Genomic DNA, 25,220 nt, shown 5'->3' with positions numbered 1-25,220 from the left:
GTATGTGACTTATTAGGAATGATGGTAGAAGTTGTGGTACCTACGTGAGTGTTGGTGGTTAAAGGTGTGGTGGTAATATGGTGCTGTGTAACCTAAGTGGGTGGTGGACGTGGTGAATGGTGTAGATGTTGTGGTTGTGTGATTATGTACAGCCTTTGTGACTTTGTGGCAGGAACACAAATATTTGTACTTCCAAGATATTTGTAGCTCAGGTAAGGTGAACGATTCATTAAAGTGTTCCAGGCATTGACTGGACTCGGTAGACACTAGGAGATGGAGCTTGGGGGTTCTGGAGTATCTGAGGGCATTTGTAGGTGAGAGGGGGTCAGGGGAGAGCCAGCCGGGCAGAGCATAGCAAGGCGCCACGAAGGGGTTTTCTTTGTTGCTTATGGTAATGAACCTCCTGATGTGAAGCTAGAGTGCTGGTAGGAAGGGCAAAAGGAGGAGAAGGAAGACGTGGTAACTTAATAGCTGCAGAGGACGTGAGTTAAACAAAAGAGAAGACAACGGGAAGAAAGAGAACGATGGTATGGAGAAAATAAAAAATGTGATGTTGAGAAGGCAAAATGGCTAATACGTTAACACACTGAGGAAGATGGTGAAAAGAGAGGAAAGAAAAGAGAGGGAAAGTAGGGAAACTTACGAGACATGGAGAGTAGACGAGGTTATGCAGAAAGAGAGGAGGATAAGAAAAGATGAGAAGGATGAAACTAGTGCGTGTCGGTATCTTTGTGCTGGTGTCATGCTCTTCGCCAGATAACCCTGTCTGATGAAATTTTGGAAACTAAAACCATGAATACCGATGTAATGTAACGCAAAAGCCATTAATGAATATGGTGATGAGCAGTTTTGGACCGTTACTAAGCTTCACTCCTTGAATTAGGTAACGTCTTGAACTTGTGTTTTCTTGCCACTTACAGATTATTTTTCCTCAGCTTGGGGAAGATCACTTGTACTCAAGGATAAAGAGAAGACTATTTTTGACCCTCCCTGTTCGAAAAGTTTCTCCTAAAGCAAGTGGAATTCCTAATGGCAGCAAGAATAAAGTCTAAACGAGGTCCTTGTATGAAAGTGTTGATTAAGTGGTTTACAGTTCGCAGAATAAGACAAAATCGCCATCGCACTAACGGGCTTAACTGATAATAACTAAAACTAAAATAGAGAACACTGACGAGTTACCTTGTCTGATAAATTTAGAAAACATGAAAGATAAACACGCTGTGAGGACAGGCTTTAATTTGATTTGAGATTAATACATAAAACTGGTTCCAACGAATAGCCTTATCTGGGTGTTTATGGAAATTGTGGAAGATAACCTGCCACTCCCCGATGACTGGCATTTAACTGATAATGAATGGGGAGATTCGAAGCATATTGTGAATTTGTGGGGGTAATTTTGCTTGTGTTTATCAGGTGTATGATAAACCTGTGCTTCCTTTATACTTACCAATCCCTTCCTTTACACTTACAATATTTTTCTGCCCCTTCTCTCCTCTCCTCAGTCTTTCTCTCCCTTTCCCTCTATAGCTAGGTAGTGGTTGATTGACTGACTGACTGATTGATTTATTGATTTAGATATGCGTATGCAGGGGTGGATGAGTAAGTATTTTTTTTTTATGCTAGGAAGAAGGAACCAAAGGCCGCGAGCCCTCAATAACTTCCTTCCAAGAGAAAAACAAAATACAAGAGAGAACCAAATTCAAGATCCGATCATTTCGAGATGCTTGGACACACCGTGTGAAAGACTGGAGATCGTAGCTAGCAGGAAATACAGACAGAGGGAGACAGTTCTAGAGTTGACCTGTTGCATAAATGAAGGACTGGGAGTAACATTCAACTCTCGCATTTGAGAGTTGGACAGAAAAGGGATGGTAGTTTGCTGCTAGACGGGTGCTACGCGCCCGTCGTAGAGATGGAAGGATGCAAGCAGACAGTTCGGAGGAGCAGTGACCATTGAAGCAGCGATAGAAAAGAGATAAAGATGTGTGTGTGTGTGTGTGTGTGTGTGTGTGTGTGTGTGTGTGTGTGTGTGTGTGTGTGTGCGAATAATGTGGTGGGTAGAAGCAAGGGAGTAATGTAAGAGGCACAATGTTGCCAGCACAATAATGTGAAGAAAAGCAAAATAGAAACTTGAAAGGAGCGTGTTATCTGAATATGTAAGGTTTAAAATTACGAACAAATAATGTGATTGATATCCAGCATAATAGCCCGCCTGGCCTGATTGGCGTCGTATTGTGCTCCTTTGTGTTGTTTGGTGTCGTGTTGCTCAATGGTTAATGTTGTTTTGTGCGATTTTGCGTTTACTATTGTGTTGTGTTCTGTTGTGTTGTGCTGTGTTTGTTTTGCCTTGTATTGTGCAGCGTTTCGTGCATCGTGACCATATTGCAGTGCAGGGAACAACTAGCAAACACTCAAAAACGACGATGATGCAAGAGCAGTTTGTGTGGAAGGGCAGCCAGCGAGGGCAAACAATTACCTCACTACCCACCCGCCACTCTGTACATATTGCAGGCTTGGATATTGCCTTTGCGCAACCACACACACACACACACACACACACACACACACACACACACACACACACACACACACACACACACACACACACACACACACACACACACACACACACACACACACACACACACTCTGTAATTTGGGTGGAATTACAGTATTTGTAAAAGTTGCTTGATTTTTATGTTTTTAGGATTGGCCTGTAGATTGAATACCGTATTGCCTCTGACACGTCAAAATACCGTATTCCTTGAGTAATTTCTAGTCGAACTCCAAGTCATTTTTAGTGAGGACTGTAATAGAATAACGTAACCAGAAGCCATATCTGTTTAACGTCCTGGTGCAGTCTTAACCTAGCCGGAATATAACCATCCCCATCGTCAACACACTCGTGGATGAACCAATTTCTCTTTCGCCTGTCCCCCAGCCTGATCCCACCAGTCACACACCAGCCCATATATTCCCTTAGCCTAGAAAAGAATTAACTAATTGTCCTTTTTTTTGGGGGGGGGGGTTCTTAGTATCTCCAAAAGATTTTACAAAACTTAGGAAATGCCTATCGTACGGAAGGGAATAAAAAAGTTTATGTGTAAATCCTGGAGTTCGAAGAGTTTATCCTGAAGCGAGTGATATGATCTGAGTTAGAAGAAGTAGGTTGAAAAATATGTTATCAGATGGAGGAGGTGAAATGCAATGTTCGTCCTTGAGCCCAAAAGTCAAGGATGTATTTCCACGCAGACCACCATCTCGACCGTCAGCCCACCATCTCTTCCAGCGATCGGGCTCTTTGACGGCAGCTACGGCTTCACACGAACCAATTACGCCGATATGAAGGGAACTAAAGGTGGTGGTGGTCGAGGGGACAGAGGAGCTGATTGCAAGGTCGCGAGCTGAAGCCCAGCCTGTTGCAGTGAATGGAGTGAGGACTTAAATTTCGTTAGTTCAACCATCACGGCATATCCACCAGGCTCAGTGACACGCCAGATACCATTTCATTTAATCGCACAGGGCTACACCAGACCCAAATGCAGTATCTCAGTAAAACACAGCATAGGATGTGGATTAATTAGTGTCGAAATGGTAGCGTGCAAGCGTGTGTATTGATGTCTGGTTTAGAAATTTGGTACCGAGATTACTTGCAATTTGCGAAAAACTGTTAGTTTAAAAAACGATGCGGTGGCGTATCAAGTGCAGTATGTAATGATCATGTGGCGTGATGATGATGAGGGTTGGGGAAGAGGGGTGGGGGGGACGAGCCCATGGGGTGGTGATCACATTGGCGGCCTCCCTCATACTGGTAGATCCCACTCTGTTACCAGGGAAGGGTGAGGTGAAGGTTGGGAAACGGTGCAGGTCCTCCAAATACTAAATATTCTATGCATGCAACACCAGTCCTCCCTCCACTTGCGGAGATGGATAGATAGATAGATATAAATAGATAGATAGATAGATAGATAGAGAGGGGGAGAGGAATGGGGGCTGAAGGGATGGAAACTTCAAGGGTATAAAACCTTTCAGAGTGAATACCGGAAGTTGGGATGAGGGGAAGTGTAGTGGCGAGCGGGGGAAGGGGGGGAGGGTGCCCTGGTCTCCACTTACCGGGACAGGCACCCGCACGGGACAAGTGGAGGGAAGGGTAGGGGGAGGTAGAGGGGCAGAAGCAATGTAGGAACTGAGTGGGGAAGGAATAGGATTTGATATTATACCTCTAGTGCATGGTCAGTTCTTGACATTGAAATGTAAAATCGTTTGCCGTAAGCCACATAGACACAAGAAATACGTCCTCGAGCTGAAGGGGTTCACTCAAGAGGACGTCTCTCTCGATTATTCAGTTTTGGTAATCTTCAGGCAGTTTTATTTAGATTAGAAACCGTAGCTTAAGTGCAAGGAGTATGAATATAAACTACGGAGTTGGTGAGGGACAGTGCTGATGAAATTTAATGGGAAGGGTGGGGTGTGAAGGGGTGTTAAGAGGAGGGGAGGGGCAGGAGGTGGGAGGATGAGAAGAGGGGGCTGCACAGGAGAATAAGCTTTGTACATCGGTTAAACTAATATACCATCGTGAGGGATTAAAAACGGGCATGAAATAAATAATAATTGTGTCATCAACATGAGGGCATCATATTGGATGGTAAGAGTGATATTTATGTCCCAGGACGAATGAAATTAAAGGCGACGGTGTGAGGGTGTGAGTGAAACGTTTGCTAATAAACGTTTATGATGTTGCCAGCACATTATTGCGCTACTTACACCCATTTAACCTTGTGTAGCTGCAGACCAATTATGTAAGAGAACGCCATTTGCACGTATATAGTTCGAAAATTGTGGGACGTGGTAAAATGAGAGGTGTTGCGAGTGAGCTGTGTACCATATACCTTCTGGCCTCTCTCTTCACTCTACATCGACTGGTCGAGTGGTATCAGACTGCACCAGACTTACGGGTATGTAGGCCTCATGGATAAGTATGCACAAATACTAATACATTTTTCTTGCCCTCTTTTATTTTATATCATATTTTCTTTCTTAGTTTCACTTCGTAATCTCTCTCATATTCTATTCTCTAATTAAATTTTCCTCTTTGCCTCATGGAAGCGGTGAGAGTAATGAAAAATTCGTGCACACGCCCAACTCTTTCAAAATTAATTTAGTTCATTCTCCCTCTCCTTTGTTCGCTATTACATTCCCCGAGTTCTAACTGGACTTTTGAACGTCTAAATTGTATTCCACAGGCACGTCCGAAGCGTCGAAAATATACCCAGGAACGTCCGAAATCATAAGAGTAACATCCAAACACATCCGAAGGTAAAAAAAAAAAAATGCTCAGAGAAAATTGTTTTTACCAGAATGGGAGATTTTTCCAGACCGTTTTGGTTCTGAATACGTGCGTAAAAATTGTGCGTAATTTATTTGCAGGTACTATAGATTAAAAAAAAAAAAAGTAGGATTGCTCACAACCGCAACTTATGTTGGTGTTTTGAGCGTTCTGGTATTATTATTGTGGACCATGTACTTCACTGTCAATGGGTTTTATGTATTAACTGTTGGTTTGTTGTAGTCAGTCATTTATCTCGCTGTGGGTCCATTTGTCTCTATCTTTCTGTTTATGGATCTGCATTTACCCATCAGTCAGTATCCTGGACTTGACAGGCACACGAAATATACTGTTATTGTAGGTTGAGTTGTGCATGTTCGGTGATTGGGTTAGAAAATACAAGCCAGGTTAAATTACTTATGCTTAAATATCTTTTTCTTGCATATGCAGAAAATAGAGTTAAGGGAAGTTAGTGGGAAGACTTGAGTTAATCGCAAATTCATTATAAAAAGTGGATAACATTCATGATGAGGCAGCTGTATGAAGCTGTGAGTACTTAAATGATCAGATTGCATGTGTATTTTGAATACAAGTTTGTTAAATTTTTATGAGATTGATTTTGTACTTAGGTAACATAAATTTGCTGGATCAGTTGTGGTAAGGACCGCTAGCATTGATCATAAAGTTAGAGGAAATTTCTGTTTGGCTTTGCCACATCTAGTAAGCGAGGCGAAGTTCGATCATTGCTATGGGTGGACGTCCACCAGCAACCCCGGAAGTGGCCACCTGACTCGCTGCCCGGACTTAATCAAAGGCCCTCCACTGCACCCCTTCTCAGGCCAGGCCACGCCAAAGGTTATTGCCGCCTCACACAGTAACAGCCATGGCCACCAACCCAGCACCTATCCCTTATGCCAACCTAGTACTTCCTCATGCCAGCCCAGTCCTTCCCTCCTCAAGTCTAGCCTCACCACCTCATCTCTCTTGCCTCACCCTATCACCTCTCCTGATGAACCTCCAGCCTTTTTTGTCTCACCCCGCCACGCTTCAAACTCATGTTTTTTGTCACCCAGCCACACTAAATCAATTCATCTGCTCTGTCTCACCCCACCACATAATTTTACACCTCTCTCCCCTTTCCCTCAACCCAGTGCAAGGCCCCTCCAGCGTTTCTCACCCCATCTGCCTCACCTCACCACACTGCCTCACACACCACACTGCCTCACCTCACCACACTGCCTCACCCACCACAGTCACGCACTGACTGGCTAATCTGCGTTTCCTACCTGTCCCCGATAACAGTACTGGTGATTCTGACTGAGAGGAATTAGAGGGAAGGGCCACTGATGCAATTATTCAGAGCGTCTGTGGTGACGTGGCCAGGACTCGTTAAATGAAGCGCGTGGGATGGTAGTTCGGCGGGCTTTACTGAATTGTATGTCATTTACACAAAACTCTGCTATTATTCCACACAATTTGGGGTCTTAGCTGATATAGTGGCCGTCATCCCACACCGTGATTACCCCTGCCAAGTGTCCGCTTTGTGCTGGGTCAGGGGAAGGACTTAGTTATGTAGGAGGGTGTTGGTCTTTGGTTCAGTCAATTTCACGGGGCGCCAATCAGCCATCAGTGTAGTTAAATTAGAGTAAAGGGATTAATGCATATTGTATGCAGGCAACCAGTAACAACCACACCGGACCCTTTGAGACCTCCGTACTCCCGCTCGCGCCACACACACACACACACACACACACACACACACACACACACACACACACACACACACACACACACACTGATCCATGGCATGCCTCCACCAAACAATCCATCACCACCACCACTGCACATCTCCACACACCACCTCCACAAAATGCGATGGGCAGAAACTTCCCCTGTCCACCTTTCTGGACGGACAGACTTTACAGAATAAACTTGCGAGAAAAATAACTGGTGACGATACCCATCATGAGCAGTGAAAGTGTGGTGTAGTGTGGTGGCAGAGTTTCGTGTGGTAACTTGGAACTGGGGAGAAGTTGGGGAGGTGTTGACACAAACATTCCTCCCTTACCCTCCCTTAATCCTCCTCAAGTCACCCTCCCCTCAGCCTTCCCTCCCCTCCCTTCTACCAAACAGCACTCCCCCCTCCTCCCTTCCTACTAATCACTTGCCCACAGTAGATTGGGGTTGATTGTAACGATGTAACCAGAGGGCAGATGGGAATAAAAGTCCACGTTCTTATCGGTTAAAGAGGCTCCCTACCATGTTTTTATTTTCCGTTATTTACTGCGTTTGGAACGTTAATCGTGCTCGTTGATGTCATTGATGTAATTTGTGTCGGTATTAAAAGCATGTAAGTATCATGAAAGACAATACGTAGGTCTAATATGTAGCCTTACAGACAGTACGAAAGTGTCATAGTAAAGATAACTCGCTAAGGAAGATGTGTTAAGGAACCTCCCAAGCTAATGAGAATACGAGCCAAAGAGACCTTAGTTACCCACCTTCTTTTAGTGTATGAAGTTCCCTATATATATGTAACTTTAGGAGGCGAACACGATATTGGATATTTCAGCATCATAATTTTTGTGATCTCTCATTTCGTCAGAGGAAAAGAGAGTGTTCATTAGTTGGTAATTGGCAGCGTGACCCTGACATATTGCTCTTTCAGCCAATAAAAAGCTATTGTTGGTCGAGAACTGAAGCTTATTCCTCATGCTCTCTGGTCGCTGCTCAGCCTCAGCTTGTTATCGTGCAGCTTCTTATCTCATAAAACAATGCAAGTTAATTTCTTCTTCGCATCTCCACCGTGGCGTCCTCTTTTTCTCTTTCTTTTGCGCTCTTGCAGCTTTGACACCAACAACGACGACGACGACGATGATGATGATAATTATGATGATATGATATTCTGTTTCTGTGACAGTATTTAGAAACATGTATTAATCATAATCTGTAAAGGGTATCCAATAACTGTCAGGGAACTTGTCGGATTAGAGATTTGTTAATATCTTTCATGTCTTTATTTGACATTTGAGCTGGGGAGTCAAGACAGTGGTGCTCTCCCGCTCGCTGCATCAAGGCTTACGTTAAGGTTGTTATTGCCCACTGCCGAACGTCTCGTCATGTTGGCTGCGAGAAATAAAAGCTCAAACATTTCACCAACTGATCTTGATATCGCCACGGGAAAATGCTGCCTGATGAAGTGTGCAGTGATGGTGTAGAGACTGATATATATTTTTAGACGCTGGTTAATCCCTACGAGCCGCTCCGTCCAGGTCTCTCTCTCTCTCTCTCAAGTCCACTTTGTAGGTTATGCTGCAGGTTACGCTGTCTTCCTCGTGGATTCCCGCCTCCCCCTTTCAATTATATTAGACTTTTGCTGTAGTGCAAGTTTGATTAATTCTCAAAACGTCCACTTAGTCAACAGGATATTTGCATTCCTCTTCATTATGTGCTTGTTTTGCATTATTGCGAAAAACATCGTTATTATTGCCACAGATATTCCTTTTAATATCGTTGTCTATATCACATTTTATATTTTCTCACGTTTACTTGTGATGAAAAGTACCTGGCTGTCTGGGTCTGGGTTTTTACAAGTTTCTTAGCCTATCCTCATGTGTATTCTCTTTATTGCATATTTGTATTCGTATCATTTCTTAATTGCGGTGCTTGCTCTTCCTCGTCTGTCTCGACTTACGTCACGGTCTTCATTGCCGTATTTTACTTTGCCGTATGTCTAACATGTATGTGTATTGTTACGGAACAGAGAAAGATAATGTACACTTTAAGTGAGAATGCTAAAAATCACTACTGTCCCGTAAAGTTCCAGGTTCAAAACAAAAGAGTTAGGTAAAATTACAAGTTAAAGTTTAATGCACAAACTAACAATAAAACATTCAGGACTCATAAGGATAATGTAATGGCAAATAAACAGGTTAAATATATGGTTAACTGCAATAGCCTCTATTAACACGAAGTTAGCAAGAGTAAATTTATCTAAGTCAGCCCTGATAAAATGAGATACCAGATAATACTCAGTGAATGCCAGATAAATAATTACAGATACAAACTATTATCAAAAATGACTGACATAAAGATCCATACATGAATTACAAAAACTTCACTAAGCCTACAAATTAAACTTATGCTATACAGTACAAGAACAAAATGCAACAACAGTTATACTCAAATTACACACAGCTGCTAGATGGTTGGAGACTTCTTGAGCACTCACAATAATAATAATATCTGTACAGGGGAGGACAGAGATGTGAACAAAATGAGGAGCAGATCTAAATGGCCATGATGCAGAGACTGAGCTCATTATATAGGGGCCAGGAGAGCTTGATACAACTTGTAATGAGGACGCGCAAATGAAGCCATGGGGACAAAGAGATGACAATCCCGCAAAGTATAACAGAGATGTCGACTTACTCTACTATAACGGTAGAAGGGGGGGACTGAGGCAGAACACGCTCGTGATCAAACATGCAGCAACTGTGCGTTAAAATTACACAAAGGATGATGAAATCATAGGCTATGTAACACCTCCCCACAAAGAAAAAAGAAATTTACAAAGGAAATTTCTTATTACTCTAAAACAATCTGTACATGGCATTACAGAACATGCAAAAGTCCCTCCTAATTTCACAAAACATGAGATCTCCCTAGCACGTTCAGTCATAGGTACTTGCCAGTATCCCTTTAACAAATCAAACCCACTCATGCACCTAGCCTTTCCGATCTTGTCTATGCAATCTTCCACACGAGGGAGAGGGTAAGTGTCTGTTTTAGTTATCTGATTAACACGTCTGTAGTCGATGCAAAGCCTCTGTGACCCACCTGGCTTAGGGACTAGAGTGACAGGAGAACTCCACACGCTCTGACAGGGCTCAATCATCTTGTGGTCCAACAGGTAGCCAAGCTCCTTCTGGATGAGAGGAACTTTCACTGGGTTCACACGGTAAGGAGGCAATTTAATTGGCTTTGCGTCTCCAACATCGACATCATGCATCAACACAGTGGCTCCTCCCGGAGTAGCACGGAACACTTGCGGGCACTCCTGCAGTAATGCCGAAAACTCCTGCCTCTCCCTGGGAGGTAGATGAGAAAGCTTAGTCTGGAGATCATTCACGATATCAGGATTCTTCCCCAAACTATCACTCAGGCTCATACTGCATGGGAGAGCTTCACTTGCAGACTCGGGTGGAACAGCTACAGTGCAGACTGGATTATTTTCGTCCCGCCTGTGATATAACTTTAGCATGTTGATGTGACATAGTTGCTTGCTCTTTCTACGATCTGGTGTGGCGATGACATAGTTGACATCACTGAGTTTCTTCTCCACGAAATAAGGGCCACTAAACTTGGCTTGAAGAGGTTGCCCATGAACTGGTAGCAGAATCAAAACCTGATCTCCTGGCTGAAAGTGGCGTAACCTGGACTTCTTATCATACCAAGTCTTCATCTTCTCCTGAGCAGCTCCTAAATTCTCTCTCGCCAGCTGTAAAGCAGTGGACAGCCGTTCTTTGAAATTCATCACATACTCCAACAGGTTGACGTCATCTTCCTCCGACAGCCAGCATTCCTTGAGTAACTTAAGGGGTCCTCTTACTTCATGGCCAAACAGTAGTTCAAAAGGTGAGAAGCCCAGTGATTCATTTGGAGATTCTCTTGCAGCAAACACAACGAATGGAAGACCTTTATCCCAGTCTTTCTGATGTTCCAAACAGTATTTCTTGAGCATCGATTTGAGTGTTTGATGATATCTCTCCAACGCTCCTTGGGTCTGGGGATGGTAAGCTGAAGACGTGATCTGGGTGATGCCCAACTCTTTCAGAGACTGCTTGAAAACATTTGACATGAAATTACTTCCCCGGTCTGACTGTACCTCCTTGGGCAGACCAAACTTTGTGAAGAACCCTAGCATTTCCTTAACCACGTTCTTTGCTGAGATATTTCTAAGTGTAATGGCTTCAGGAAAACGAGTAGCCATATCAATCATGGTCAACACATAAGAAAATCCTGAAGAAGTCTTAGGAAGAGGGCCCACAATATCCACCAACACACGGGTGAAAGGCGCCTCAAAAGGAGGAATGGGAACTAGAGGTGCAACCTTTTCGGTCTGATTACACTTCCCCACAACTTGACAGGTGTGACAAGACTTACAATACCAGGAAACATTCCTGAAGATACCTGGCCAGTAGAAGTGTTTCAAAATGCGTGCCACAGTCTTCCTCACTCCAAGGTGTCCTGCCAAACTGGAATCATGAGCCACTCTATTGATATCCGCCTACAAACACGAGGGATGACAACTTGATGTACAACCTCCCATTCACAGTCGGCTGATGCTGTTGGGGGTCTCCACTTCCTCATAAGTACTCCTGACTTTACATAATAACAAGTAGAAGCACCGGCTGACTCTTCTTCACTGTAAGCAGAGTTAGCTAGCCCTTTCAACTCAGGGTCAGCAACCTGCAACTCAACCAACTCTTGACGAGACAAATTATCAACACTACGGGGTACTGCCTCATCTGGTGAGTGGTCCAAATTAGCAAGAAAAGTGTCAGCTAGGATAACATCATCATCATCATTATCCTCTAAATCACCAGTAACTTTAGACTTAGCCCTGGTGACAGCACATGCAGGGAACACATCAGGGACATCACAATCCCGGGACACAGCCACTGGCTCACTAGACAACTGAGGAGCTGGACACACTTGACTTCCACCAATATCATTTCCAAGTAAGAAAGTTACACCTGACATTGGAAGTGTCTCAACCAACCCAACCATAACAGAACCATTAACAAAACCAGACTCTAAATTCACTCTGCACAGAGGAACAGAGAAGTAATTATTCCCTACACCTTGTAAGATTACAGTTTCATCAGAGGAATTAACATTAGAGCCTAGAACACTGGTCAGCATAAGGGATTGGCAAGCACCTGTATCACGATATATATGAACTGATTTCCTGTCATTACTGTCCAGAGGACTGACAAAACCATCAGACAGGAAATTAGCACATGAACTCTTGAGAGTGTCACCCACGTTACTGCTCAAAAGAGGAGCTCCATCATGAGAATTCTAAGTTACCCCTCAAAGCAGGTTCAGTTAACTCAGTTAAAGAATTCTGGGAACTCTCAAGAGTGGACACTAGACCAATTGACTGAATATTTAAAGACTCCTTTTGTTCACATCACGCTGTCTCCTGAAACATCTCTCCGTAGTATGACCAAGCTTACTACAATAAGTACATTTACTTTTCTGAAATCTAGAGGTGAAGCTGGTATTTACTTCCTGAGAAACATCATCCTTATTCTCTTTCCTGTTACCTGTACTCTGAGTAGAGGCAACGTACTTACTCTCAGCTTTCCCTTTTTCTCTAGAATATCTCTTGTGAGTGAGAACATACTCATCAGCTAAAACTGCAGCATCAGACAAATTATCTATTCTTTTCTCATCAAGATATAGGCTTACATCTTTATAAATACACCTTTTGAAGTCCTCCAGCAAAATCATCTGCTTAAATTTGTCAAAATCAGAATCCACATTCTTAGAATTTAACCACTGCTCTAACAGATCTTCTTTGATTTTTGCATACTCAACATGGGATTGCTTATCTTGCTTGTAAGTTGTCCTAAATTTTACTCTATAGGCTTCAGGAACAAGCTCATAGGCCTTAAGAATCAAGCTCTTAACTACATCATAATTATCAGACTGATCCTGAGGCAAAGATGCATAAGTTACTTGAGCTTTACCGGTGAGAACAGTTTGAAGGAGTACTGGCCAATACTCCTTAGGCCAATTAAAACCTGTAGCTACCCTCTCAAACAACTGAAAATACTTTGTTAAATCAGATTCATTAAAAGGAGGGAGAAGTTTAACATTTTTAGCCACATCAAAATCATCAGAGCTAGATGATCCAGTTCCACCTTGTTTCATGCGATACTCATGGTCTGCCTGAATCCTGGCAAGTTCAACTTGTGCCTGAGCCTGTATCTGTGCCTCTTCAATACGAGCCTGAGATTCCGCCTGCTTAGCATTTGCCTGAAATTCAGCTTCTTTAGCACGAGCCTCCTGCAGAGCTAGCTGTAACTTAGCTAATTCAATCTGCGTTTGCTCATTTGGAGGAGTTACATTAAATTTGTTTTATTAATCATGCCAACAATTTGATCCTTAGAATGATGAGAGTGAACTGCAATTCCCAATTGTTGAGCAACAAGCTTAAGTTCATTCTTTGTTCTGTTTTCTATATCACACACTGTTTGCACATTTGACAAAAAGTCCTTGGCTTCATCAAGTGTAGAAATAGTAGCCATCATGAATATATCACAGTCACAAAATATCAAACAATATCCTTATGATAATATCCTGAATATCCTGATATGAGGTCGCCAAATTTATGTTACGGAACAGAGAAAGATAATGTACACTTTAAGTGAGAATGCTAAAAATCACTACTGTCCCGTAAAGTTCCAGGTTCAAAACAAAAGAGTTAGGTAAAATTACAAGTTAAAGTTTAATGCACAAACTAACAATAAAACATTCAGGACTCATAAGGATAATGTAATGGCAAATAAACAGGTTAAATATATGGTTAACTGCAATAGCCTCTATTAACACGAAGTTAGCAAGAGTAAATTTATCTAAGTCAGCCCTGATAAAATGAGATACCAGATGATACTCAGTGAATGCCAGATAAATAATTACAGATACAAACTATTATCAAAAATGACTGACATAAAGATCCATACATGAATTACAAAAACTTCACTAAGCCTACAAATTAAACTTATGCTATACAGTACAAGAACAAAATGCAACAACAGTTATACTCAAATTACACACAGCTGCTAGATGGTTGGAGACTTCTTGAGCACTCACAATAATAATAATATCTGTACAGGGGAGGACAGAGATGTGAACAAAATGAGGAGCAGATCTAAGTGGCCATGATGCAGAGACTGAGCTCATTATATAGGGGCCAGGAGAGCTTGATACAACTTGTAATGAGGACGCGCAAATGAAGCCATGGGGACAAAGAGATGACAATCCCGCAAAGTATAACAGAGATGTCGACTTACTCTACTATAACGGTAGAAGGGGGGGACTGAGGCAGAACACGCTTGAGATCAAACATGCAGCAACTGTGCGTTAAAATTACACAAAGGATGATGAAATCATAGGCTATGTAACAGTATATAGTAGCCCACACTTGATTTCCCTACAAATAAGACAGTTTCAATACAGTATTTACCGTGATAACTAATGCATCAATCTGTCCCATATTTCTCCGATCCACTCACACAGGCAGTCTCAGATGGCAAATACAGGATATCAAATTCCTTATCCCTCATCTGTCTTTCGTCCGTTTTGCTACAGACATTAATTTTTCTATCCACCTTTGTCTCAGCGACTCTCCCCATCTCTCACTTTGATGAAAGAACTTTTCGACTTAATGATAGGCCGATTTTGATAAATATGTTATGTCATTTATGTTTGGATGATACCAATGATCGTGTTACCATATCTGGTGGTGTGTCGTCACTCGCTTTGTTTAGTTTCTGCCTCTGTGACCCATCTTCGTGACTTCAGTGATATGAAGCCTGAAAATTATATATATGGCTTCCGTCTTTTGTTATGAGCTATTTTTTATTTTCCACACTCATTCGCTGACGGACTGTGTACAGCATCAGGGCTAAAAATGAAACCATGACCGTATGTTGGGTTGTAAACAAATGCACACTATTTAAACAGGATTTGAACTGAGTTGATTACCGCTTGTTGAGGCGCAGAACTATAATGGTATATACGATATGCTCCAGACTGATCTCTGAAGAGACATTTTACCCAGCGAAATGTAATAATTTTATCGTGTTACCGTAGTCGCCCAAATCCCTCCTCAAGCTTGCGAAACGAGTCTGGCATTGTGATTGTGTGCCGGGAGAGATTTGCATACTAGAAAAGGTGAAATGTCAGTGAACACAAAGGCTTATCTGATTCACCCTCAACAAAATAATGGAAAGACAGATCGAGCAGAATACTGGAGTTTTGACCCTGAGAAGCATAATGGCACAGTGGTTCAGCATCCGCAACCTTTCACGCTGAAGTTTAGAGGTATAGACACCGCAAGGAAGATTGTTTAACTGCGAGAATTCTCCCTTGTTTTACAGACTGTACAAGAATAATAAAATGGTTGCTTTATCCATCTTTACATTTTGAAACAGTGGACGAGGTGTTTAGAATTAATGTCCAGTACCAGCAACTTCTCATTTTGTTGTTATGTATGTGAATGGTCGCTTTTTTTTTGTTAGTACAGCAAAAAAAAAAAGGGGGGGGGGAGGGTGACACGCATTTATTGTCATTTATTTATATCCTTTTTGATTTAATCGATACACCCCAGAAAAGGACTTAATATAAAAATTTGCAGTCCATTGAGAGGCATTTGTCCTGGAGGAAAAAAAGAAGATGCAAAGCAACAATTTACCCATTATGAAGCTACCGATGACAAGGTAAACTCACTTTATTGGTCGAGTATATGTTAATTTTCCTTTGTTTTCTTCTCCTTACATGATGGTATAGGTAAATATACTTTTTTTGTGTGTTAATTTTCCTATATTTCCTCCTTCTTACTTCACGGTATTGGTAAACATACATTTTTGATCGAGTATATGTTAATTTTCCTTTATTTTCTCCTTCTTACATTACAGTGCCCTGAACTTACCCTTTCGCAGTCAGTTTCACGTAAGCTGCTTAGGGAGGTAATTCAGACTTCCTAGGCAACTCCGCATCAGGATAATATTCCTCACACACACACACACACACACACACACACACACACACACACACACACACACACACACACACACACTCTCTCTCTCTCTCTCTCTCTCTCTCTCTCTCTCTCTCTCTCTCTCTCTCTCTCTCCGGGATCCACACAAGCATCCTAATTGCAAACTGGGCAGACTAATTAGCGTGCAAGTTTCGTAGGAGCTGCATAATTAACTCTTAATACCGGAATGGAAAATTAAAGCGAAATAGTCAGAGCAGTCGCGCAAAAATGAAATATTACTTAGATGAGTGCACCTGTAGTTGACACCTGCCGGCACGGTATTATGAGGTAGAGGTGATATTCATGAGACGGAGACAGTGTTCCGGGGATGTAACTGTGTGAGAGTTAAAAATGCATCAGTGACTCTGTGTGTTGGAGGTGATTGAGGACGCTGTTAACATGCTGGACGCCTGGGTCTGTGCCAGTACAATATTCATTTTTTTAACTTAACTTGGGCCAAATTTTCATCCATTTGTAGCTTATTTCACGTATCTTTCTGGCAGAAAGAGATATTAGTGCGGCTCTGTATCCTTCACAAAGCGCTTCTTCGTGACTGGCACTATGTTCTAGTGTTAATCATATGTTACACCTCAGCATTCAAGACGTTTAAGTGGCAATTTTAGGCCATGTTCGAGTTCGAATTAAAAGAGCATAGTTGGTATCTGGCATACTAACACCTTTTTATATACATATATAGATAGAGAGATAGCTCTATATATATATATATATATATATATATATATATATATATATAGATAGATAGATAGATAGCTATATATATATATATATATATATATATATATATATATATATATATATATATATATATATATACCAGTATATAAAATCACTGGAAGAGAGAGAGAGAGAATCTTTGATGCGAGTCAATTTCCCCTCCTTCCTCCACCACAAACAACACAGCAACAGACTACAAGAAATACGATTTATATCTTCTTATACAAGCTGTGTGTGTGTGTGTGTGTGTGTGTGTGTGTGTGTGTGTGTGTGTGTGTGTGTGTGTGTGTGTTTTGCTGTTTTCCTCCGTGATTTATTGCTAATAGTCTTATCTGTGTGGCTCTTCTCTTTTACTGTCTCTCTCCTCTTCCTTCTTCTGTTCTTCTTTGTGGTCTTTCTGTTGTTAGCTTTGGTGTAGTCGTTCTTTTCTTCAATATAATTTGTTCCTCAGTTTTTCCGTATTCTTCTTCCGATCCTTTTACAATCTTCATTCTCTCTTTCCTGTAACCTGATACTTTATTTATACCCTGACCTCATTTCCTCTCTTACTTCTTCTCTCTCTCTCTCTCTCTCTCTCTCTCTCTCTCTCTCTCTCTCTCTCTCTCTCTCTCACTCTGTATATATATATATATATATATATATATATAAAGAAATTTATGTACCGTATATATATCTTATTTATATAAAGAAATTTATATATATATATATATATATATATATATATAAAGAAATTTATATACCGTATATACATCTTATTTATATAAAGAAATTTATATATATATATATATATATATATATATATATATATATATATATATATATGTATGTATGTATGTACATATATACGGAAAGAGAGATCGAGAGAGCAATAACAATGAGGAGACAGTGGGAGGCGTAGAATGGGATGAGTCTGCCAAATGAGCTGGGGTGAGACTTTAATTTGGAGAAGAACTGGAATCCAGGTAAAAATCCGAAATTAGAAACAGTAAGAAGCTGATGAGAGAGAGAGAGAGAGAGAGAGAGAGAGAGAGAGAGAGAGAGAATCATCATCTGTTCAGCTTTCATCAGTTCTTTTTGCCTTGCTTCGTTCTAATAGTAATACAGTATACGAATCTTTACATTTTCTTTTAAAACTGATATATAATACCCAGTTCTTGATTCATTACCCGAGATAATAAAAACTGTGAAGCCCGAAATGTAAGCGAGATCCAATTGACAACATGTAATAAGCGAATTCTACTTTTTAATGACCACCCCACGGACAGTAATCACATTCATAATCACAGTCATCATTTTGGTAGTGGTGAGAGTGGTGAAGGCGGTGATGATATATTTTCATTCGCAACCACCGCCTTCTCACCAAAACTTTCCATCACCATTTACCTGGCCATTCACAACTAGTACCATCTCGGAAACTCATAACCATTAGCATGACCATTCCTTACCGCTCTCATTTTTATGTCCCTTGTCATCATTATTTTAACCATTTTCTTCCGCTACGGTCCTTGTAACCTGTTTTCTTATCTTGTTACTTCGACACCACCTGTCCAGTTATTATCATCACCATTTTTCACGAACTAACCACTTCATTCTTGCTCATTTTCGTTCTCCCCCATGTTACAATATCCTCCTCACCCTCCCCATTTTACCATCATCCTCACTCTCCCCATTTTACCATCATCCTCACTATGTCACCACCACCCTTCGTAATATCTCCCTCACCCTCACCATATCACAATCATCCTTTCCATATCACAGCCACTCTCCCTATATCACAGCCACCTTCCCCATACCGCCACCGCCCTTCCCATATCATCTTCACTCTCCATATATTACCATAACCCTTGCTATATCACCCTCACCCTCACCATATCACAGCCACCCTCACCATATCACAGCCACCCTCCATATATTACAGCCATCCTCCCCATGTCACCACCACCCTCCCCATATCACAACCACTCTCCCCATATAACCATCACTCTCCCCATATCACTACCACCCTCACCATATCATCGCCACTCTCCCCTATCCGACTTTCACCCAACCCAGCAGGCTGTCAGTCACCCACACACCCGTCAGCAGCCGAGACAGGAGACATGAGGGACGGCGGCAGCGACCCACGTGACAGATGACCACAAATACAGCCATAGTCCCCCGGTCAGTGTGTGTGTGTGTGTGTGTGTGTGTGTGTGTGTGTGTGTGTGTGTGTGTGTGTGTGTGTGTGCTTGCGTGCGTGCGGGTGTGCGTACATAAGTGGTGTGGGGAAACAAGAGGGCATGCTTATCCATCACTACCTCCGCCCGTCTGACATTAAAATTAGGACACTGAGGGCAAAGTGGTAACAGTAACAACAATGGCTAAAGTTATAATATACTTTGTGACGCGGTGGCTGTCGGAATTAATCGGTATTATGGTTATGGTAGCGTGTGAGTGTGTGGTATGGTTATGTGTGATTATGGTGTGTATGGTAGTTTTGTGGTCTCTGATGATGTGTGTGATGTAGCTTGATGTGCTGTGGTGTTCGGCGTTTATTCTGTAGTGAGTGGGTGTGAGGTGTGTTGAATATAGTGTAGTGAGGTGGGATGTAGTGGAAGGTGTGGTGTGGGGTGAGGTTTGGTGTGGTATGAGGTATGGAGTGAGATGCAGGGGGGTAGAGTGAGGTTTGATGCGGTGTGGTGTGAGTTATGGTGTGTGATGTGGTATGGGGTGTGGATTCGTGTGGTATGAGGTATGGTGTGGTCGGGGGTAGGATGTGAGGTGTACGCTGGCCTTTAACACTCACTAGACCATTCTCTGTGTGTGTGGTATGTGTGTGTGTGTGTGTGTGTGTGTGTGTGTGTGTGTGTGTGTGTGTGTGTGTGTGAGGGGGGGGCGTAGCGTGATGTATTGTCATGTATGAATTCATGTCAACCCATGTAGGAACGGCTCTGTGTCTGTCCGTTTGCATAGGTAATATGTATGCATGTTTGTCTGTGCAGTCTAGCAAAAATATAATGCCAACAGTGATATATGAAACCTGAAAAAAATATATATGTATTTTCAAGCCATTCATATTGAAATGCCAATTGTTCCGAGTTCATGAATATTCACGAAAATGGAAGGTTCGCCCTGCACGGTGGCCATTATTTTTTTTCTCGTATGTACAGCATGTCGTGTGTTTCGAGTATATATTGTTGAAAGTGTGCCAAGACTGGAAATGCTTCAACATAGACACATATGCGTGAGTGTCAGTTGGGTGTGTGACGGACTGCAATTTCACACGGGAGGAGGAGGAGGAACAGAGAGAGAGAGAGAGGAGATAGTAATGTTCCATTGGTATCGTTTATGTGGATTTTTTTCTTCCTGTAGAGGCATGGAGCGTGAAAGCATTAAATTGATGTAGGTGTGTTCTTGCGTAGGATGGTGGGTGTAACCTGCCACCATCACTCTAGTCCAAGCACTTCCCTTTACAACAGCGCCCCACACTTAGACCTCTCCGAAATCCTTCCTTCCTTCCGTCCGTCCTTCACACTGTCACTCCTTGCCTTGTCAGTAGTCCACCTTTCCTCTTATCTTTCCTCCTCTCATCAAGTGGATTCTTGCTCTGTGTTCATTGTGCGTATATCTGGAGTAAGTTTTTCCTTTTCTTTATTGTTCCGCCTTTTCTTCTCTTTTTCCTTTGCCTAGCCCATTCGTCCCACTCATTCCTTTCCGTGCACCATCTTTGTCACTTTTTCCTTTCCATCCTGTATCCTTTCATTCTAACCCCCTTTTTCCCTTCATCCTCCATCCTTCCACCCCGTCCTTTCACACCTTCTCCATTGTCTGCCTCTCTTCTTTTATCCGTACCTCTTCATCCTTTCCTTCCCCCATCCTTTCACTCCATCTTTTCACACCTTCTCTATTGTGCAAATCATGCCTTTCTCCTATCTCTCCATTTTTCCCTCTCTCTTCTCTGTCGTTCTGTCTCCATTCTCTTATCTCTATTTTCCCACTTTCCTCTCTCACCTCTGTCCTTCTCCCTCTTAATGGAGATTGTGCAGTGCTCTCCTACTACTTGCGCTGGTACTGTGAGCTCACCGATTCCCTCTGGCACTGTGCAGTCGCTCGTTAATTAAGTGTTAGGTAGATGAAATGAGCGTAGGTTGGGGAGAGGTAGATGAAATGAGCGTAGGCTTGAGGGAGGTAGATGAAATGAGCGTAGGTTGGGGAGAGGTAGATGAAATGAGCGTAGGTTGAGGAGAGGTAGATGAAATGAGCGTAGGTTGAGGAGAGGTAGATGAAATGAGCGAAGGTTGGGGAGAGGTAGATGAAATGAGCGTAGGTTGGGGAGAGGTAGATGAAATGAGCATAGGTTGGGGAGAGGTAGATGAAATGAGCGTAGGTTCGAGAGTGGTAGATGAGAGCGAATAATAGAATTGTTAGAGTGGTGGAAATAAGAAATAGGTCGCAGAAAATAAGATATCTGTACGTCTTTCACCTTAACTTGGCCCAGATTTTCTTCCTTTCGCAGCTCATTTCACGTAGCTCAGTGGCAGAAATAGACAGAACTTTGTCCCTACATCCTCCCAGTAGCACGTCTTTGTGACCAGCCTTACAATCTAGTGTTAAATCTTCTGCTACGTCTCGGCATTTGAGATGGCGAGATGGGAGTTTTAGGCCAAGTAAGAGTAAAGAGAGTACTGTGGCCCACTTTTTTTTATTTTTGTTGTTTTATTTACCATGAGAGTGCAGAATTTTCTCTAAACAGTTTCTCTCTCTCTCTCTCTCTCTCTCTCTCTCTCTCTCTCTCTCTCTCACCCATTATTAATTTCTATTTATATTTATATTTTCTCTTTCTTCTTTCGACAGGATAATGGTACAGCTGGCAGTAACTCCCCAGGTAAGATGCTCACACTCCTGTCATCACCCTTCTAACACTTGCCTTCGCCTCTAACACACCTGCCCCCTCCGCTCACACACCTGCCTTCACCCCTCACATACCTTCTCTCATCGCACACACACACTATCCCTCACCCCAAGCACACGTGCCATCACTGTCACGCACACCTGCTCTCTCCTCTCACGTATTTGCCCTCCGTTCAACCATCTCAACACCGATCACCAGTTCTGTTCCGTGTTATCCAGCCGTGTCTAAGAGGGTGCCACAGTCTCCCTCTTTCAGACATTGCAGGCTTCTTGTCCTGCATCTTGTTTCATGCTTCCTTTACCCTGCGTGAGTCTTACCTCCATCTCCCTCCGTTTTGTGTCCTCAATGTCTCCTGCATCTTGTTTCAGTGTGTTGTCTTTCATATGTCCTGATTCTATTTTTTCATGTCTTATGCCTTGTGTCCCTTATGCCCCTGGATTTTTTTTATTTTACGGCATATATCCTGGGTAATAGAGTAAGTCTTGTATCCAGTTTTTTGTGCCGTACATGTGTCTTCAGTCTTATAATTCATGCCTGTTACCTGCTTAATAAGTAGTGTCCAAGGCATTATGTCCAGTATAGGAGGTAACTGTGTCCTGTCGTCCTCTTATCGCCGCATGTCCTTCCAAAAGCTCCCTCTCATTCATATCGCTCCTCAGCTCACCTGCATCAAAAGTGTCCCTGTTGTCTTGTACGTACCTCCTGGATATTGTGTTAAGGGTAATGTGACTTGCATTGTGTGTGTTGCATCCCCCGCCCCTCGCCTGTCGCTCCTAGAACCATTATCAGCTTGTTTTACCTTGATCTTGTTCGAACAAAAATGTTAGGAGTTGAGTTTGTGTGGCTCCTTGGTGCTACCCAGAGTCCCTCATCCTTTCCTTAGCCGCCCACTTCTCTCTGTCCACAGTCACCTCTCTATCGCACAATCCTTCCATCCCCTCAGCATCCCATACATGTCCTACAGTCACATTTACAACAGTCGTTCCTTAATTTAATTGTCTCTTTTTCTTAAACAAGTCACTGCCTCTCCTAACAATCACTCCTCCTTATAACAGTTGCACCCTAACACTTTCCCTTCTCCTAACAATTACTTCTTTCCTTACTAGTTCCCCCTTCCTCTAAGTTGCCCCTTCCCCTGCCCTGCTTTACCAGCTACGAAATAGGAACGGAGCATGAGAAGTGTGGATATGAGAGAGAGAGAGAGAGAGAGAGAGAGAGAGAACAATAATACTTAGAACAGCCACAAGTTTGAGAGCTGAGTGTCTAGTGCAAGAGGAGAGAGGCTTGCGGCAGAGTTGGGAAGAGGAGGAACTTAGTGATGGTGTGGTGGGCTTGAGAGGAGAGGGAAGCAGGAAGAAGCAGCTGAGGAAATTAGGGAGAATGAGAGGGGAGGTTATGAAACAGACAGTGCGTGGGGAGGAAAATAATGGAGATGGGGAAAGAAGCCAGGCAAGAAGAAAGGGGAGGCAGAGTGTGACGCTGAATAGGAAGAAAAAGGACGATGTTTGCGTTGTGGGAGGTGGGGGGAAAGATGAAACGAAGGGAGAAGCGTATGTAGGGAATTCAGTATTGAAATACGAAAAGACTGAGAAATAATTAGAGGAAGGCCGGGAGAATTTCTGAACTGAAACTGTGTTGGAGAGAGAATGTAGGCCACGAGAAATGTCGGGAGGGAAGAGGGGAGGGAAAATATTAAAAGAATGTAGGCAGAGAAGCATAAGATACACAGCTCATATTCTCCATCCTATTCCAACGCGGTGGTCCGACTTAAAGGTAATATTAATGGTGGAGCTCATACCCTAGCCACAGCAGTATTAGAAAAGTACAGAGAGAGAGAGAGAGAGAGAGAGAGAGAGAGAGAGAGAAAGGGAGGAAAGGAGGGAGGGAGAGAGAATATACAATACTTGACACGGAGTGAGGGGAATGTCGAAGAGAGAAGGACAGTGCAATTTGGAGCAATCTAGATGAAGCTACGGAGTTTTATGGAAACAGAAGTGGAGATGACAGGGAGACAGGAAGGAAATTGAGGAAGAGAGGGACGTGGAGAACAGTAGGGATGGGAGAGATGAAGGAAAGGCCTGCGAGAAATTATGAAAACGTGAAATGAAGACTGGAGAATTACGTGGGAAATTAAATTGAAAGAAATGCAGGACGAATATTAAGAGTGAGTTTACAGTAAGAGGCAAAGTTTCTGAGAGAGAAATTTATATATATGGATTACTGCAGCAAAGGTAAGTGAGATAAAGAAAATTAAAGGAAGAAGTTTTAAATAGGTTAATAACCAAAGAATAATGGCAGAAGTGAGAAAAGTTTAGTGAGAAGAGCAGATTACTCGCCTTTGTATTGTCTCATTAATATAATCCAGGAATGAGGAAAAGATAACAATTATGAAAACTTGATAACAGCATACATTGGACTGGACATTCGCTAGTGACAACCATATGAATGAGGCTTGGAGAGAATACGCAAAGAAAATACCTTAAACGGGATAAATGGTACAGAATTGTCAAACAGGAGAATGCAAAGAGAGCCTTAGTTCAAAATATATGATAAAAGAAAAGAGGATGAGAACTCCTTCAAGAACACCTGCCGGACCTTGTTTTATGTGGCTGTTTTGTTTTGATCACGTTTTGTTCCTGGTATCTTTTTTTTTTTCTTGCCTCGATCCTTTGGCCTACTAAGTCTCATGTCCGTTTCACTTGCTTGTTTGCTTATTTTTTCTGCCTTGATTTAATTTTCTGTATCGTACTAAAACAGGACACACTGAAGGGATGCACAAGTCTCCTCCCAAACCCCTTCCCCCACGAACATGATTTGCATTCATTAAAACTGTGGAGAGTTATATTGCATGATGATGACAGGGGAAAGTCTCCCGCGACAGAAGTGTCAGCTGTATCACCCGGCAATATCACAAGTCATGCGAGTGCTGCAGTTACAAGGAGCGCGCGCACACACACACACACACACACACACACACACACACACACACACACACACACACACACACACACACACACACACACACACACACACACACACACACACACACACACACACACACACACACACACACACACACACACACACATGCGGGGGGAAGGGGGGGGGGAGGTCGATGTCAGTATAATCCTTCAGACTGTCGTAAAATAATCACAAACAATGTTCATGCATTAAACAACAGCCTTTTTTCGACTATGTAGTTTTACACACTCACCTGATCTTGCCAGAACCAAGGAATTATATTAAGAAAGTTACGAATACGTCATCAGATAAACGTAAAAAAAAATATAATTATCCGAAAGGAAACAGCGAGTCTCGGTCAACATTTTCTGTGGTAAAATCTTGACCGGAGCCCCGACCATAGTAACATATATCAAGACCAACCAGACGCCGGGAGTTTGGAGCTCGGAGAAGCGGATTTCTAAACCTTATTT

Source organism: Coenobita brevimanus, chromosome 70 (assembly GCF_032717465.1).
Source record: "Coenobita brevimanus isolate Jiangsu-jjx chromosome 70, ASM3271746v2, whole genome shotgun sequence".
In the NCBI taxonomy this organism is placed as follows: domain Eukaryota; kingdom Metazoa; phylum Arthropoda; class Malacostraca; order Decapoda; family Coenobitidae; genus Coenobita; species Coenobita brevimanus.
The sequence above is the reverse complement of the archived record's forward strand: the minus strand, read 5'-3'. Positions refer to the sequence as shown.